This window comes from Antechinus flavipes, chromosome 1 (assembly GCF_016432865.1).
Source record: "Antechinus flavipes isolate AdamAnt ecotype Samford, QLD, Australia chromosome 1, AdamAnt_v2, whole genome shotgun sequence".
NCBI lineage: Eukaryota > Metazoa > Chordata > Mammalia > Dasyuromorphia > Dasyuridae > Antechinus > Antechinus flavipes.
In genome coordinates, this window is record NC_067398.1 from 12,522,889 (window position 1) to 12,542,044 (window position 19,156).

Here is a 19,156-nt window from a genome sequence, read left to right on the forward strand (position 1 = left end):
ATGGGAAAATGAAATTTGGAAGAGCCATCTGGAAATGTACGACGAGGGTTATAAAATGAATCCCGCCATGTGTCCCCGCTGTCCCCCTGCTATGACTGTGTTCTAAGGAGGTCACGGAGAAGGGGGACAGACTGGGCACGGAGGAGGGGTCACGAAGGGGGAGCTTGTCAGTGTATAAATACTCAGTGACTTTCTCCACAATGGCACGGAACTGAAAACAAGCAGGGAAGATTGAAGGAGGACAGGTTCCCATTGCCAGGGTTGAGCAGCGTCAATCTAGTCACCCTTAGATAATCAATCAATAAACTAATTAAAGCTGTAGGCTAAGTAGGAAAGAGCCTCCTTGCAAAAGGAGAAAGTTCCAATAGGCCGAGGAGACTTGGCTACACCGTAGAGGCCCGAATCCAGATGTTATCAAGCTAATGAGAAGTGAGAGTAATTGTGGCTTTCCTGAGAAAAGTCCCAGAGAAGAACTGCCTGATGTGCAGGGGAGGGCAGCTCTCCTTTCTCCTACCACCACCTTTTTGGTCAAAGGAGAACATTTCAAGTTTCAATGGGTCTGAAGGAACCTGGACTACCCATCTGCCCCCGTGTTCCCAGAACAGTTAACAGAAATGTCTATGTGGGGGGCTGATGACAGATGGACTGGAAGGCACCCTAGGAAGAAAAGCCTTCTTATCCATCAGGAACCATAAGTTACCCCTTTACCACTTGTGCTCCCAAACTTGACCCCACTTGGCCCTGGACTGTGTATGTACTTGTGGAAAAATATCACAAGCTTTGGGGGAAGATGTTTTGTACCAACTATTCCTTAGCCTTAACACCTTAGCCAACGCTCCTTCCTACAAAGCATATGAAGTTTTGCTGACTAAATGATTCCTACCTGACAGTCTTAGGGAAGCGTACCAGTAGGGTTCGAGCAAATTGGTGTTAAAGAAAGCCAGCCCACTCTCTTGTCTCCCCAGAAACTCACTGGTGAGGGGTGGAGAGAAAACTCTGGGAGCCCCAGATGGGGAGAAAATTCTGGGGGCCCCAAATGGGGAGAAAACTCTGGGGGCCCCAGTAGCCAGTCGTGGTTGAGGTAACGCTCCTTCGAGCTTTCAGGGACTACACATAAATAATTATGATGAGAAAGGGACAACTTTGGAAAGACAGAAAGTGATCCAGAGCAAATAAAGCAGAGTCAGAATAGCTATAACATCATCATTATAACAATAATAATTGCAGTAGTAGTAGCAGTAGTAGTACTAGTAGTAGTAGTAATGATGGTGGTGGTTGTAGTAGCAGTAGATAAGTATTTATAAAGTGTTTTATTTTCTTTGTGGCCTACATAAAAGTCCAGTAGCATAGGAAATATCCAGTAGCAAGGGACCCTGAAGCTGAGAGTTTAAGTGACTTGCCCAGGGCCACACAATTACTTAGGAGCCAGAGTCAGGATTCAATACTAAAACATCTTGGATGGAAGTATAGTGCTCTATTCACTATAACACAGTGCCTCTATAAGCATAATTCATAATTGTATATGTACAGTGTCATTTTTTAAATAAAATCATTGCGGGGCAGCTAGGTGGCACAGAGAATAGAATACCAGCCCTGAAGTCAAGAGGACCTGAATTCAAATTTAGCCTCAAGACATTTTACACTTTTGGCTGTGTGACTCTGGGCGAGTCCCTTAACCCAAATTGTCTCAGCATAAAAAAAAATTAATAAAAAAATAAAAATAAATTTTAAAAATCATTGCATTTGTTCCCAGAAGCCCTATGTAGCCAGGCAAATCACTGCTTCTTTCTTAGCCTGAGTCCACTTTATCCATACAACAGGAATAATTTATGTGGAAGATCTAATTCATATGCTGGTAGTGAGGATCAAATGAGAAAAATATCAGGAAGAGTTTATTATAAAACCCCCAAAAGCTATAGAGCGACGAGTATCTATACTCCTCAGATAGTATCGGAAATAAGTCACAAATGTCTGCTAAATACATAGACACAAACAAAAGATGTACAAATAAAATAGTTTGGTTGTGAGATGATATAGTCAACATATAGAATATTATATAATATAATAATATATATAGTTTGCCTATATATAATAGGCAAACTATAAATAGCTGAAGTTTGCAATTTTATGTGGGATTCATCCCTTCTTTCGCTGATTGGTCTTGTCATCCATGTGTCTTTTGGGGCGATTAGGTATCACCATGGATAGAGCTCCAAGACCGGAGTCGAGAAATCCTGAGTTCAAACATGGCCACAGACCCTTAGTATCTAGACAAGTCACTTAGGCTCTTTTACCTCGGTTTCCCCATTTGTAATACAAGAATAATAACAATACTTATATCCCAGAGTTGTAATAAGAATAAAACGAGATAATGGTAGAGCTCTTGGCTCAGTGCCTGAGTATCTGGCACATATAAGTACTACACAAATGTTAGCTATCTTTGTTATTATTATTATCACATAATTATTTGGTAATTATTATTTAGTGAGAACGGCAAGCCTGCTTCTTGGCAGAGTCATGGCCCTCCCTCTTCTCTTCCCTGACCCTTCTTGATCCTTCCCCTGCTACGGTCTCCACCATGGCCACCACCCGCCATCCACCATTTATATATTCTGTATCTACGTCTACGTACTCGGCGCCGACAGACCGAGCTCTCTGACAGTTAGAAACAAGTTTTATTTTTCTTTTCACCTGCTCTGCACCTAATGGTATCTGACACATGGTTGGTACCAATAAATACTTCCTGGGTTTTTTTTCAGGGGGCGGGGGTGGTATTACCAGTAATAGTAAGCACTTAATAGTAATGATAGCGAGCCCTTAGCAGCAAACACTTAAGTGATAGTAAACACTTTATTAATTCATGTTGGAAAGATTGGACTTCACCAATCCGAGAGGACCTACAATTCCTGGGCAGAGTGGGGGTGGGAAAGTAGAAGATAAGAGGAAGTGGGGGAGAGGGGAGGAGGAACAAGACTGAAACAAGCCTTATGTTCAATAAGCTTACATAAGATATCAAGGGAATGAAGACAAGGTAATCCAGGGGAGAGAGAATGAGTAGATGGGAAAATTAAGAAGTAACATTAAGTTCCCAATGAAATTATTTTGTAATAAAATAAATTCCCTGGAGTTTTCCTGACACAGGAATTGACCGAACCGGAAGGCAGAGCTCTGGATGCTGGACAGCTACAATCAGAGACGGTCGGGCTCCTATTTGAACTCAGAAGTGGAGGGGGATGGCGGCCGGTCTTGAGAAAAAATCAACGGCAATCGGGGACGTTGCGGAAATCACACGTGTGTATTCCAGGGAGATTTGGGCCTCCACATCGGAACACTGTCAGGCACAAGACAGGCCGGTATTGTCACTGGGGGGCTGCTTCTTGAAAGACTCAGAAGGAGGTTCTTTGTGCAAGTGAAACCTAAACCTGTCCTGGAAAACATTTCTGTCCATTCACGGCTTATCAAGGGCCATCAAGAACAGGATCATCCAGTGTGCCCTTACTTACTTAATTAAACTGTCAGGATGTGCTTGAGAGACGAGCAGCGAGGAGCAGGACCAAGGCTGTTCTGCAAAAGGTGAATGATCGGGGGAGCTGGAACGCAGCAAAGTGGACAGGACAGGATCAGGGGAGAGGGCACCGCCTGGGCCCCTCCCTTCTGCAGCTCCTGAAGCACCAGGGGTTCAAGGGATCATATTCAATCTCAGACTTCCTAACAAAGCCAATGGTACAACTTGCTACTGCAGGTACTCAGACACAAATGTTACTTGTAATCGATATTTGCTGCCTCGACAGCCTGAGCCATGTTATTTTAAAAGAAACCCTTTAGGTTCTATTTTTAAAACCATCTTATAAATGAAATATGGGCTGAATGTGTTTTCTATTTGCAAGGACAGATATATGTGTCTGTGTGTCTTACTTATATGTGTTGCCCCATTGATAACCTTTCTAAGAAATCAGAATTTAAATCCCGAAGAGTCCACCGACTAAAGAGTACCCTTGACCAAAGGGCCATCTGACATTCACCATATAGAAACACCAAACCAGAAACACCGAACTGGGTTCCATCTTGGAACGTGGCATCCATCCTCAAACACTTTCAAATTGACACAGGAATCTATTTAATTTGGCATAATTTGATTAAATTATAAAATGTAACAACTCATCCAAACCATCCTGCCCCTGGAGAATATTTAAATTTCAATGAACAATAAATGATCTAAGCAATCAATCCACAAATCAACATTTATTAAGCACCTACTATATGCCATGTACTATGCTAACACATGAAGTGAGTAGGACTAAGGAGAAGAGGAAGACTCCAAGATGGAGGATTAGGGGTATGGATAGAATGGATAGCCCCTCTTCCCTCATCTATCCATCAGCTAAGTTTGGAAGGAGCCCTGTGTATTTCTTTCTAATCCAAGAGATAAATCCATTCTAATGCCAGAATCTTGGACTTCTTCAAGTCTCTCCCCTCTCCAGCCCATCTTCCACATACTTGCTGCATTGCTATTACTAAAGTCCATTTCTTATTGTTTAAAGAACAACTTTGCATCATCTAAGTCATTTAGAATATTATAAATACCCAAATTAACGACAAAGAATATATAAAGAAAGACATTGTCTGCATCCAAAGAAAGAACTAATAGTAGACGTATAGAATACATATTATATATGTGTGTGTGTGTGTGTGTGTATTTATATATAATGGTAACCATCTCTAGAGTGGGGGAGGGAAGCAGAAGGGAAAAAAGGATAAAAAGAAATTGTGAAAAAAAATTAAAAATAAAATTAAAAAAAGAAATTGTCATAAAAACTTTATTATTATGGTTTAAAAGGAATAAGAAATTATACAAAATGGATTTGCAGTTTCATGAGCAATTATCTGGTTTTTGATTCAACTTATTGAAATGATTTATTTCATAAGTGAAAAATAAAATAAAGGAGGGAAATAAAATAAACTAATTACAGGAAAATACCCTTGGACACCAGTATTATCCCGCAGCTTCCTTGGAACGGACAATACAACACTATTAAATTTATAAGAAATGTGCTGGAAAATGAAATTCTATATTGTGCACAAATACACACACACACACACACACACACACACACACACACACACATCGATTAATGTAAAAGTAAAACGATCAAATAGAGAAACCAAGGTCATGGGTGCGACTTTATATATGTCAACCTCTTTCAGCCTTGCTTTTGTCATCTGCGAAGGGAGCCCCGGTATCACATGACCTCTGAGCTTCCTTGCTGTGGCCCACCCTACGATGCCGTTTGCACTTGGGATTTTCTGATGTCCCAACCACAAGTAGGTGAATTCAGGAAGGCACAATTTAAACATTCCAAGGCCTAACGGTGAGCCCCGCAGGACAGAGGATGTAGGGGGAGATGGTCCTTGGAAGGAGCTCAGAAGCTGCCCCCCTCTAGCACACAGAACTCTAGCCTATAATGTTCACTCCATATACAAATAAACTCTAAGCAAACTCTTAAAAGGACTTTTATAACAAACAGACATTTTTCCAATACCTTCAGTGGAATGGATGTAAACATATACTGTGGTAAGTGAAATGGCAAATAAAATTCCCGATCTTATTTCTTCCTCCTAATTACAGGACAATGGCTCCATTTTATGTCGGAGCAAACTACCTGGAGGCTGATAAGTCAGCCTCGCAAGTGAGCATCTTGGCCTGGCTCCTCTGGGGTTACCATGGAGACCTGCATTTGTGGAGTCTGGGTTAATGAAAGGTATTATCCATGGAAAATACAATTGGCTGAACGTTCCTAATTGGAGGGGGAAGGGAAGGAGAAAGAGAAAAACGTGTCATCGGATGGCACGTTCTAGTCCACGGCTCGAAACTGAGCTTCCAAAGGCCAGAGAAGGCGGAGACATAGAAACATGGCCACTGAATCCCAAGGTTCCAAACTGCGCCCTGACCCTTGCAGCCAAGGGGACTTCCTTGGGGCGGCGGGCTCTGCCGTAGGCGCTCCGTTTATGGCGCTGAGGAAGACGCTCATCAGCAGTTTATGCTGAAGGTTGGACACGTGAAAATGGCTGAACAGCAGTTCCATCAGGCATTCCTGAGACAACTCCGCAGCCCGGAGTCTCCAAATTGAATTAAGCTGAGTAAACTGTGAAAGCCAGATGTCCCCATCAAAGCTGGGAGCCTTGTTTAAACTCCAAGAGTTTTCAGAAAATTGTTGCTCTGTTTGTGGTCTAACAGCACGCGCCATCTGTCTCGTGTCCTCGAAGAGCTCGAGACTCACCGAAAAGGTTGGAAGATAGAACGTTCAGCTCCCAGTGCTGCACGGGAGCCGGGGACCCAGGCGGGGTTCAAGCGCCGGCTCCGGCGCCATTGGCCAAGTCACTTCGGCTCGAGGTAGAAGTTCCTTGTCTACGAGATGAAAGAAGTGGATGTAGCCGTAGGTTATAGAGCAAGACCAGGTTCATCTCCTGTCTGAGGTTCTCACTAGCTGGTGAGCACTTCCTTGTTCTGAGGTCTCAGTTCTTCTCCTGTAAAAGGAAGGATTTAGACTCGGTGGCGCTTCAGGGCCCCTCAGCTCAAATGATTCTACGTTTTGGAGATCTAAGTGGTTCGTGAGAAGGTATCACAGGCAGGAGCAGGGCAAGACAACGATCAACGCCAGGCCTTGAGGGCCTTGAAAGGAAATCAGGTGGCAAGAGGGATTGGCTAAATAAGTCACGCAGAGGAATCGGCTGCACGCAGAGGAATCGGCTGCACGCAGAGGGAAGGAGAATTGGATGCTGGAGATGGGGGTCGGTCAGAGAAGAAGAAAGGGGGGGAGAGGAGAGAGGAGGCCATGACAAGGCTCACAGCTGATGGTCCCGAGAGCAGCAGGAGGAAGACTGTGCAAAGGAAGGAAAGGGGATGGATATGAGCGGGATCATGGGGCAACGGGCCAGGTGGGCAGCTACTGCTGTGCGTAGAAGAGGAAGAAGCTCTGACAAAATGGCCAAGAATTCCAGGCCCGGTCCCCCAGCCTTAACAAGCTCCTTGTCCCAGAGTTCCGAGACCCATTGATTGTGTGTACTCAGGCTGAAGGGGCTGTGTGGGGCAATGGGGAGTGCGCCCCCACTGGGAGTCAGGAGACCCAACGGTGACTTGGACACCAGCCCACTGGGGGCCCTGCCCCTCCCTCTTAGAACCACGAACTCCCTGAAGAGCACAGAGCTGGTTTTTCACTTCTGCCTTCATAGTCCCAGCACCCAATTCCCGGCCGAGTACATAGCAGGGACTTCATCAATGTTTGGGGCAATGAGCTGGTAGGCTGAGTTTGAGGTTCCAGAAGCCACAAGACAGTGAATAGGATACTACACTAGAGCAAATCTCCGAGTTCTACTGCTCCACACACACTCCCCGGCCTCGGGACAATGAGAAGGAAGAAGAAAGGATGGAGGGAGGAAGAGAGCATTTATTAAATACCTACTGTGTGCCAGGCACCATAAGTGCTTCACAATAACCTCTCAAGTACCACTACACACCTCTCAGATTGGCTAAGATGGCAGGAAAAAGTGATGAATGCTGGAGGGGATGTAGGAAAACTGGGACACTGATGCATTGTTGGTAGAGTTGTGAACTGATCCAACTATTCTAGAGAGCAATTTGGAACTAAGCCCAAAGGGCTATTCAACTGTGCATCCCTTTAATCCAGCAGTGTCTCTATTGGGTTTCTATCCCAAAGAGATCACAAAGGAGGGAAAGGAACCCACGTGTGCAAGAATGTATATGGCGGCCCTCTTTGTAGTGGCTGGAAACTGGAAACTGAGTGGATGCCCATCAGCTGGGGAATAAGTTAGGAGATATGAATGTTATGGAATATTATTGTTCTATAAAAAAGACCAGCAGGATAATTTCAGAGAGACCTGGAGAGACTCACAGGAACTGATGCTGAGGGAAGTGAGCAGAACCAGGAGATCATTGTACACAGCAACAAGATTAGACAATGATTAATTCTGATGGACGTGGCTCTTCTCAACAATGAGATGATTCAGACCAGGCCCAATGATCTTGTGATGGAGAGAGCCATCTGCACCCAGAGAGGGACTGTGGGGACTGAATGTGGATCACAACATAGTAGTTTCACTTTTTGTTGTTGTTTGCTTGCATTTTGTTTTATTTTTTTCCCTTTGTGATGTGATTTTTCTTGGGCAGCAAGGTGATTGTAGAAATATGTATAGAAGAATTATAGATGTTTAACATATATTGGATTACCTGCCATCTGAGGGAGGAGTCGGGAGGGAGAAAAAAAAATTTTAACAAGGTTTTGCAAGGGTGAATGTTGAAAACTACACATATATTTTGAATATAAAAGGTTTTTTTTTTAATATCCTCTCATTTGATCTTCACAACAACCTTAGGAAATAGGTACAATTATTATTCCATTTTATAGTTGAGGAAACTGAGGAAGACAGACGTCATCCTTATCCAGGTCACATAGTTAGGAGTGTCGGAAGCCAAAAAAGAAATCGGGACTTTCCCTCTCCAAGCCCTATGTCCTATCCCTTGAACCATCTAACTTAAGAGCTGTTGATAGCCAATAAGAATAGGTGAGAGAACAGAGAAAACAGCAGTGATTGCAAGGCAACAAGAGGAAATTTAATTCAGTGCCATAAAATCTTTCTCGCTGTTTCAACTGCTCCCACTGGGCCGGCTTAAAAAGCTGGATGCCCATTGGTCAACCACATCAGGGCGAGGAAGATTCAACGAAGGGTGTGGTTTGGACAAGAGGATCAATTAGGGCCCCTTCAGTCCTGAAATTCTATGATTCTCCCAAAGGGAGCAAGAGCTCTCCACAGGGCTACATAGAAACAGAGATCATTTCTACTGGGGATGAGAAGGGAACAGGATCAATCGCTCAACAAGCATTGATGAAGTGCTTCCTGCGTACCACGGATGGTGCTAAGTGTAAGGATACAAAGAAAGTCAAAAACAGTCCTGCCCTCAAAGAGCTTATTTCTAATGGGAATCAGTAAAGTTTTCACAAAAGTCAGGCAATTTTACGTGGCCCGATTCTGCACGCACACATACACGCACACACACACACACACACACACACACACACACACACACACACACATACTCTTTTTTTTTTTTTTAGTTCCTAGTCCCTGAGTAATGACTCCCAATAAGAACAATGGCAGGGAGTTTTCCACTGAGTTTTCTGACATTTTGGCTGGATAGCTCAAAATCATTTTCATATATTCCCAGCATTAAACAAGGTTGTCTCACACTATAGCCCAGACCTTTGGGAATACTTATCAAGAAGGAAAACCCTTTCAGTGCAAATAGACAATAAATAAAGAACTCTAACCGAGGAAGATTGACACAATAGGAGGCTCCAAGCTCAGAAGGCAGCAGAACGCTGTGAGCCAAAATCAACACTCCCGGGTCCCAGTCAGCTGCTGCTGCCCACTTTCTCTCCTTTCTTCCCTTTGGACCTCACTTCTGTTCCTGACTAAACATCGTCGGTACAAAAGAAGATTCATCAGAGCAGCCACCCACGTGGCAAGTGGGAAAATGAAAATTGCAGAAGAGTGGGCTGCCGGAGTTTGTTCTGAAAATTAAGGGATGTTACTGTACTTTCCACCACCACTCCAACCCAAAGCAAAGTCTGCCATCACCACTTCCAGTTCAACACAGAATCACAGAAACTGGAAAATGGAAAGAACCTCAGCCACTGTGTAAGTGGAGTCCCCCAATATGGCACATTCTGGCTGTCCGACCTCTGTCTGAAGATCTTCGAGGAGCGCTACCACTTTTAAAGACAGCCTGTTCCACTTTAGGGCAGCTCTAGGGATTTTTTTCCTGATATCCAAGTTGAATTTGTCTCTGCAGTAATTTACTACCCATTGCCCCTAGTTTTATACTCTGAGGAAAAATTAGAGAAAGTCTGAGCAATCCACGGCTATCTTATCTGGACGTCCACCAACCTTGATGTTTCATGAATTCAGAGCCCTTTATAAGTCCTGAATGACATCTCTTTTTCTAAAATGGGACTATTTAAATAATTTATTTCCTGTTCTGTTAACCTGGGCAATCCATATTTTTGTAGATATTCCTCCATTTCACATAGATGATCAAATTTATTGCTATATAGTTGGGCAAAATAACTCTAATCATTGCTCTAATTTCTTCTTCACTGGTGGAAAGTTCTCCCTTTTCATTTTTGGAGACTAACAATTTGATTTTCTTCTTTCGTTTTGCTAATCAAACGAACTAATTCTTTTTTTTTTCATAAAACCAACTCTTAGTTTTATTTATTAATTCAATCAATAGTTTTATTTCACTTTTATTCATCTCCCCTTTTATTTTCAGAATTTCCAATTTGGTGTTTAATTGAGGGTTTTGAATTTGTTCTTTTTCTAGCTTTTTTTAGTTGTAAGCCCAATTCATTGATCTTCTCTTCTGAATGACATCTTTAGCAACTCTTTACTTTATCAATGTCTGCCCAAATAGAGAACCTGTGATTTCTTTGGCATAGGTAACTCCCAAGAGGGATCTCTCCAAAAATATACAGCAGCACTTTCTCTGCTATTTGTAATTAGAAAGGTACATGGGCACCGAGGGAATTTTAAGTGATTTACCCAAAACCACATAGATAATATGTGGAAGAGGACTTGAAATCATGCCTTCCTGACTTTTTGGCCCAAACACTACCTACTATACCACACCACCCAAAATTGAAAGCGATATTCCAGATGACCTCTGACAAAGTCAGTGTAATGGATAGCTATTGGACATCTACTCTTGCCTCCCTCTTCTTGGAAGCTATACATTTCTTGATGTAGCTCAATATGACACTGGAACTTTGGGCTGCTATATTCTATAACTAACTCATATTAAGATTGCTTGCAATTCACTGAGACCCCAAGCTCTTCTTGTCAACATGTCTGAAATTGATCATCTTCCCCACCAGAGACTTACTCCTCCAGTTTGGTCTTGAAGTCAATGGAAAATTGAGTCTGAATTCAACAAACACTTCATAAGATCCTAAATCTACAATGGAAGGAAGTCAATGGTCCAATGTCTTCCTTCAAAAAATAAAGAAACTCAGTCCCAGGGATGTTACGCCCAAGAGTACAGAGTTAGTAACTATCAGAGTCAGGATTTGAATCCTAATTTCTTACTCTATATCTCCTCTTTTCCATCATCCCATAGTATCTTTCTCTATTCATTAATTACACTTACCATCTCCGTTCTCAAGTTCCTCACCTGTACAATAATAACAAGACAACCTGCTTCTCAGGGTTGTTGTGAGGTAGTATTTGGAAAGCACTTAGCACAACAACTAGAATATAGTAGGTGCCTAAAAATGCCTATCTCCTTTAAAGCTTAAAGTGCTAATTCTATTATTATTACTATTATAAATGTGCTAAGCTTGGTAATTTCTACGTTGCTGAAAGAAAGCAATTGCTATCAAAAATGAAACAAATTTGACAATAGGACAATTTTTTACAATTAGATTTTAAATTTCTGCACCCTCTAAATTTCAGTGACCTGGGTCAAAATCTCAAGTCACCTCACCCTAGTTATGGCTCTGATGATAGGAGGCCTTGTAGTACAGACCTCACAGAGTTATAGCTGATGAAATCATGGGAAAACTCTTTCTAAGCATCAAAGCACTGTCAAGGCGTGAGCTAGAATTCCTCTTCTTCCCAAGTTTCCATCGGTCCTAAGTAAATCTCAAAGCCACCTTTTCTTCAATAAATCTATTTGTGAGACTCTCTGTAGCCAAGCCTTAGTGAATGAAAAATAGAACACTTCCTGGCAGACTGTGAAATAGTCCAGCCCTCCATGTCTAGCCCTCTTACTCAGTCTTAGGAAACATCCAGTTCCCAGAACAGCTTGCCTTGTTGCCATAATGGTTCATTTCCAGAGACTTGTCACCTTGCTCCCCCTGCCAGTGGGGTTTCTCTCTGTACCTGGGATGAGGAGAGGGACTCTTATTTTTAGACCTTGCTCGGGAAACAGCATTTAACCAATTCCCTGCCAAAGCCAGGAACTGAACTCTTACCTGTCAATATAGGAGGCTCTGTGGAAGGAAGCATTACTGGCATTAACGCTGAGCATTTCATCGCTCTAGGCAATCTTTGTGCCCGACATGAACCTTCCCTTAAAGTCAGAAATAGAGCTTGTGAGTTACCCTGAACACAGGAAGAGGATTTTAAAGAGTTCTTTTGCCTAGACCGTACCTTTAGATGCAATTTTGGGTCACTAATTATTGAAAATGCAAATATTTTTAATGGGATCTTAATACTTTTTTCTTATATCCCAATCATTTATAGTAAGCATACATTCACACAAATAACCATAAACGATTATGAGATCATCAAAAAAAGCATTCAAATTATATATAAAACACTACGGCTAGATTTTTTTCCTGGCTTTTTGAAGAAAAGTCATATTCTCTACAATTATACCAGATATACAAAACAAGATAAAAAAATCTAATTCGAATGTAATTGGGAATAAAATAATAGCATCCAAATATCAGATTATTCCCAAATTATTTTATTGAAAAAAATTTAGTTTTATGAATTAATTTGCTTAAAATCATAATGTTTGGTAATATTATGATGATAATATAATCATCAGTAACGGTCTTCCAAAAAGGTTTTAAATTGACTCTTTGGCTTTTCCCATTTCCTATGGAGAAAGTCCCAAAACGAAGGAAGGTGGAAGATCGTTTTTGGAAGAATGGTGATCTTGGAAATTCAGTTCTGTAAAACTCAACTTTCCAGTTAAGAGAGACCTGATATGAATGTTATGGAATATTATTGTTCTGTAAGGAATGACCAGCGGGATGAATACAGAGAGGACTGGCGAGACTGACATGAACTGATGCTGAGTGAAATGAGCAGAACCAGGAGATCATTATATACCTCAACAATGATACTGTATGAGGATGTATTCTGATGGAAGTGGATCTCTTCGACAAAGAGATCTAACTCAGTTTCAATTGATCAAGGATGGACAGAAGCAGTTACACCCAAAGAAAGAACACTGGGAAATTAATGTGAACTATTTGCATTTTTGTTTTTCTTCCCAGGTTATTTTTACCTTCTGAATCCAATTCTCCCTGTGCAACAAGAGAACTGTTCGGTTCTGCACACGGGTATTGTATCTAGGATATACTGTAACCTATTCAACATGTAAAGGACTCTTGCCATCTGGGGGAGGGAGTGGAGGGAGGGAGGGGAATAATCAGAACAGAAGTGAGTGCAAGGGATAATGCTGTAAAAAATTACCCTAGCATGGGTTCTATCAATAAAAAGTTATTTAAAAATAATAATAATAATAAAAAGAGAGACCTGGAGGCTCAAATATAGCTGCTTCTCCCTCAGGCTTTCACCAGGACAAATCCTGAAAGCACTCAACGAACATTCAATGGACTCATCTTCCAATGTGGGGTAACGGCGTTTTTTGCAACTCCAATCGGAGAAGGTTTATAAAATGCTTTGAGCCACCATGAGTAACACAAGATCTCGGGGAGTTTTTAAAGAGAAGTGCAAGGAAATGTCTTGATGTTCCAAAAAAGGGGTGGGAGGAAGAGAACAGAGAGTCTGAAAGCTAGAGTGAGCGTAACATAGATTTACAATAACACCCTAGAATGTGTGATATGTTGTATTATATTTATTATATATAACATTGATAGATATTAATAGATAGTGTCCAGATAAGCACTAAAAGCAGCTAGGTGACGCTACAGGGGATGCTGAAATGGGGCTAAACAGCAAGTAGTGGGAGCATTTAGAAATTGGATACTGGAATAAGGGAAAAGTATTTATTAAGCACCTACTATGCGCCAGCTACAACACTAAGCATTTCACAATTGTTATTTGATCCTCACAACAACCCTAGGAAGTAGGAAACTGAGGCAAACTAGGTGAAGTTTCTCGCCCAGGGTCCCACAGCCAGGAAAGCGTTAAGTGCCTGAGGGCAGATTTGAACCCGGGTCCTCCTGCCTTCAGGGCTGCTGCTCTCCCCACTGCGCCCCCTAGCGGCCCCTTATTTTATTCTTACAGAAAAGAGGAAGGAAGTGGGCTGGACAACAGTACAATTCTGGTTTTGGGAACCGTTACACAACCAGATTCACCGTCTCTAGTTTTTTCTCTTCTGGGAAGATGAATTTCTTTTCTTCCTTTCTTCCGTAAAGGGTTGGCCTCCTTGGCCAAAGAACAGCACAAAACAGGCAACGCCGCTGACTGCCATTCGCAGAGTGCGGCCGGAGGCTGGCCTGCATCTCGTGGCCTGGCCCCGGGCACGGAAAACGTCTCCAGTCCCCAGGCTTCCCAAGGCGCCGCAGAGGTGGGACCGAAGCGCATGCGGACCAGCTGGGGCAGCAAGTGAACTCAGGGGGGAAAGGAGCATGTATTAAGCCCCTACTGTATACCAATGTGATCTCAATTTCTTCTCCTCCACGGATCGCAGCCTGAGTCCGGGAGCTCCCCGCCTGCTCTTGCCCTGCTTGCCTCTCAAAGGAAGCTTCCTGCCTGCGGCGGCCGGAAGGTTTCCGGGCGGGTCTTTGTCTCGCTGGCCCCGCAGTTCTGAGCCTGCCCCTGCAGGAATTCCCCACCCGGGCCCAGCCCCGCCCACGAACCTCCCGGGGACTCTCACTCGGCATCGCCGACCCGACAACGCAGGCCTCCGCCCTCCCCAAGGGGCCGGGAAGCGGCATATGCGCCACCCCTGGATCGGAAAGAAACCGGCGAAATGCCTTTCAATCCGGTATGATCCGCTTCAAAGCGCCCAACTTGTCAATGTCTGGTACCTATTGATTGTAGAGAGGCCCCTCTGCTCCACCCGCGGGGAGGTCACTGGTGTCGGCGGGCCTGGGGTGCCACCTGGTGGTCAGCACGGGGAACTCGCCCAGCGTCTTCCCCACCGCCTCCTTTCTTCTCCCTCAGGGGATTCTGGCCAGGTTCCTTTCTACAGGTTCCTTTCTTTTCTCATCTTTCATTGCTCATTCCACTTTTCTCAGACATAGGCCCCACCTGTCTCCTCTCTCTCTCCTTGTGTCTGTCTGTCTCTATCTGTCTCTGTCTCTCTGTGTCTCTGTCTCTCTGTGTCTCTATGTGTGTCATTCTCTGTGTGTGTCTCTCTCTGTGTCTCTCTGTGTGTGTCTCTCTCTCTCTCTGTGTCTCTCTGTGTGTGTCTCTCTATCTGTTTCTCTCTCTCTCTCGGTCTGTCTCTCTCTGTCTCTGTCTCTGTCTCTCTCTCTGTCTCTCTTTGTGTCTCTTTGTCTCTGTCTCTCTCTGTGTCTGTCTCTCTCTGTCTCTCTGTCTCTCTGTCTCTCTCTGTGTCTCTTTGTCTCTGTCTCTCTGTGTGTCTCTCTCTGTGTGTCTGTCTCTCTCTGTGTCTGTCTCTGTGTCTCTCTCTATGTGTCTGTCTCTCTGTGTCTCCGTCTCTCTCTCTGTCTCTCCATCTCTCTCATCTGTTTGCTGAGGGAAGAATCTCAACTCTAACCCACCCTCTTCTTTTTTTGTTCCATTTTTAAGCCTTCTTTTAAGTGGCCTTTAGTGTGCACTGCTAAGGATATAATGCAAAACAGTTTATCTTTACCTCCTCCCAAAAAAGCAAAATGTTTTTAATGGAATCAGATTTTTACTATCAACCCATAGAAGGTACCCAGAAATTTCCTTCAAAATCTTCACAAATCTTGGGAATAAAAAGTTTTAATAAAAACAAATCTTCACAAATCTCCTTTTATTGAACCCATTTTTCTCCTCAAGTACAAATTCAGAAATGTTTTTAGAAGCTATTTCGAGTTCAACTTCATTTGTTTTCAGATTTTGCTTCAGTTTCTTAGGTCTAATACATATATTCTGCATCCTGGTGCCCACATACTGTCAGAAGACCTAGGAGAAAGGTCTCCTGTCCACATTAAGTGGATGCCCTATGGGTGATTTGTGGATGGATGGGACCAGCATCATCTAATGCAAGAAAACAAGGTAACCGACGGGTCTTGAGTCCATGCCATGTAGGGACAGGTAGAAGGAAACGGACCCCAGGGATCTTGCAGCCGGGTTGCCTCCTCCTGCTGCTGTTTTAGCCAAACCCTTTAAGCTGCACCTGCAGAGGCCCCGTCTTGCCGGAGCTAAGCCCCGAGTGCTTTAGGATTACTGCCCTGGGCTGGGCTTTCCTGACTGGTGAGAATCCGCTTTATCTGATGGGCCCTCGACCTCTGCCAATGCTCCATGCCAGTCGATTTCCAGTCGCGCCATTAGGAGGCCGGACCGGGCCCACGTCTATAATCTCTGCTCCTCGGACCCGGAGGTCGGCGATTCTCTTGAGCCCAAGAGACCTGACTCACTGTGAGCTAAACTGATCAAATGTACACGCTAAGAGCGGCACCAGCATGGTGAGTCTTTGGGAGCAAAAGGCCACCAAGCTCCCCAGGGCCTGGTTGGAAACAGCATAGGTCAAAGCGCCCCTGTGGAGTCAATCCATGGGCTGCTGCTACCCTCCCACGCTGTGAAAGATAAGGAGACCCAACCTCCATAATAATCATCATCCTAATTGTTTTTGCTATTGTTATTGTTAGAATCCTTATTATTATAGTTAACTTGTGAGGCTCAATGCAACAATAAATGAAAAGAAGTTTAAATACTCTAAGGAGCTTATACTGTAGAACTACCAAACTAGACACTACAGCTAAATAAACGCTGGCTATTCACACTCATTCACTAGCCACACCATCAGAACTGGTAAAAACAGCAGCAATCTTCATATTAATGTACTTTTCACAGTGTGATTCATACATCTCATTTATAATTAATAATCATTGTGATTCAAAGTTGTGATTGATATTTTAATTAATGTGCAACCAATTATACTTATAATTTTAATTAATAATAATAGCTACCATTTATACAGCATGTTAAAGTTTTAAAAAAGGACTTATATACATTATCTACAACAGTTTTATGAGATAGGGATATCATGAACATATTCTTTGTTGCAAGTTGCTTTTCACTGGTGTCCAACTCTGCTTTCCTAACCCCATTTGGGGTTTTCTTGGCAAAGACACTGAAATAATTTGCCATTTCCTTCTCCTACTCATTTTACATAGGAGACCCCCAGTGAAATGACTTGGGCAGGATCATACAGCTACTGAATGTCTGAAGATCTTGAATTCGGATCTTTCTGACTCCAGATCTAACACGCTACCTACAGTTGCTCTGAGAACATAGATCCACTGAAACGTCACAGCAGAATCAATTTGCTTTTATTTTCATTATAAATGTACCATATTTCGGGGACATTACAGACCCCTAGGAGTTCACCCGGTTCCTTATGCCCCAGATGTGATCTTGGGTCCATAGGAAAACATGTTTTGAGTTTCAGACTCAAGAAATCAAGAAATGATTTCAGGGCATCCATAAAAGGGCTGAATTTTGTGAAGCATCAATAGATTGAAATGAACTAGAAGTATCAGAGGCAAAAGAATCCTCTTTGGAGGAAGACTTGAAGGCTGTCTGAGAGATCGTGGGTCTCCACCTTGGGGATGGGGAGATCATGAGGCAGGATCCAGTGGGCCACTTGCCAGATATAGAAGGAAATCTCACAGTCCTCCCTTATCGCTCCTGAACTCCTTACTGCTCTGACCCTGCTGACCTTCCTCTCTTCCTGAATATTCTTTCTGAGCTTCTGCGACAAAGTTGTCTTCTGGTTCTTTTCCTATTTAACTAAGAAGTCTGACAGTGGGGAAGGGGATATGATCGCGGGGAAGGGGAGATCATGGAGCTGGAAGAGCCTCCTACAGGAGGTGAACCCTGAGCTGTGATTTCAAAGAAGTGAAGGACTCTGAACGATGGAGGCAAGAAGGGAGGGCATTTCCCACATGAGGACCCCCTAGGCAAAAGCGTGGAAATGGGAGACAATGCCATGGGAATGGGGAACAGCTAACAGATCAGTATGACTAAGAGAGAGAAGACCAGTGTTATAATATTCCCAACATGAAAGGAAGGAAGAGTTGTACATGAAAAGGGAAAGCAAGTCAAGGTCATTCCTATCCAAACTTGAGGATGGGAGGGGAGTGAGGAAGGGGTATGGTACTGACAAAAAAAACTCGCATCCCTTCTGAGGATCCTCACCAATCTAGAGCTGGAAGAGACCTGCCCAAGCTCCCTAATCCAACTCCATTTTATAGAAAAGGAAACTGAGACAAGATGGTGAAGGATCTGGTCCAAAATCCAGCATCAGGACCAGGATTTAAACCTGGATGCTCTCAATCTGAAGCTTGTGCTCTTCCCATTTTCCAACAGTGAGTATCCATTCACACCGCCATCCTTTCAAAGACAGCTCGTATCAGCCATGGACTAATAAGGAAAGTGCTTAACTCCTAGAACAGTGGTTCTCAGACCTTTGTTCTCAGTATCTTTATGATGTTAAAAAACTATCGAGGATCTGGTCAAAGAGTTTTTGTTCACATGGGTTATATTTATAGCTATTTATTATATTAGAAATAAAAAATAATTTTGAACTTGTAGACCCTTTGAAAGGGTTTCAGAGACCCCAACAATTCTTTGGACTACATTTTGAGGACCACTGTCCTAGAAGGTCGGAAGGACCTCAGAAGTCATCCCATCTTACCTTACAGACATAACTAATGGATCTCTAGGGGAAGTCGACTTCCCTATGTTCTAGACCAGCCAGCGGGGTATATATTAAACAGCAGGAGGCCAGCCTACCTAGAGCCAGAGTTCAATGTGTCATCTACAAAATCTAGCCCTGAGTAATGAGACAGGATCCTGAAGAGTAACCAAGGGAATAAGGTTAAAATCACCCCGGCTGCTAAATCTGCAGGACCTGCATGGAAATTAGCTCTAGAGTTTCCTTTCCTTGGTCAGAGATACCCAAATGCAGAGAGGGAGCGGGTCACCAACCCAAATGGTGATCCGGGGTCCACAGAAGGACAAACAGATCCAACATGGCAGCTGGGGACCTGAGCAGGAATGGGGATCTCCTTGGGAGGAGATGAGAGCCGGAGTCAGGCTGGGCTAATGCAGCAGAGGCCGAGAGGAGAGGAGTTCTCCGCTGCAAATAAGGACAAGACAGAAGCAGACCCAGGAGCCAAAATAAGCCAACCCTGCTTAAGGAACCACAAACTGACATGAACTA

The 19,156-nt window shown here is 43.3% G+C and overlaps 1 protein-coding gene across 10 annotated transcripts in view; it reads right to left on the bottom strand.

Annotated features, from left to right (window-relative positions):
• ERC2 (ELKS/RAB6-interacting/CAST family member 2) overlaps nt 1-19,156 on the bottom strand; it is a 985,497-nt gene that overhangs the window by 745,532 nt on the left and 220,809 nt on the right. The window lies entirely within an intron of this gene.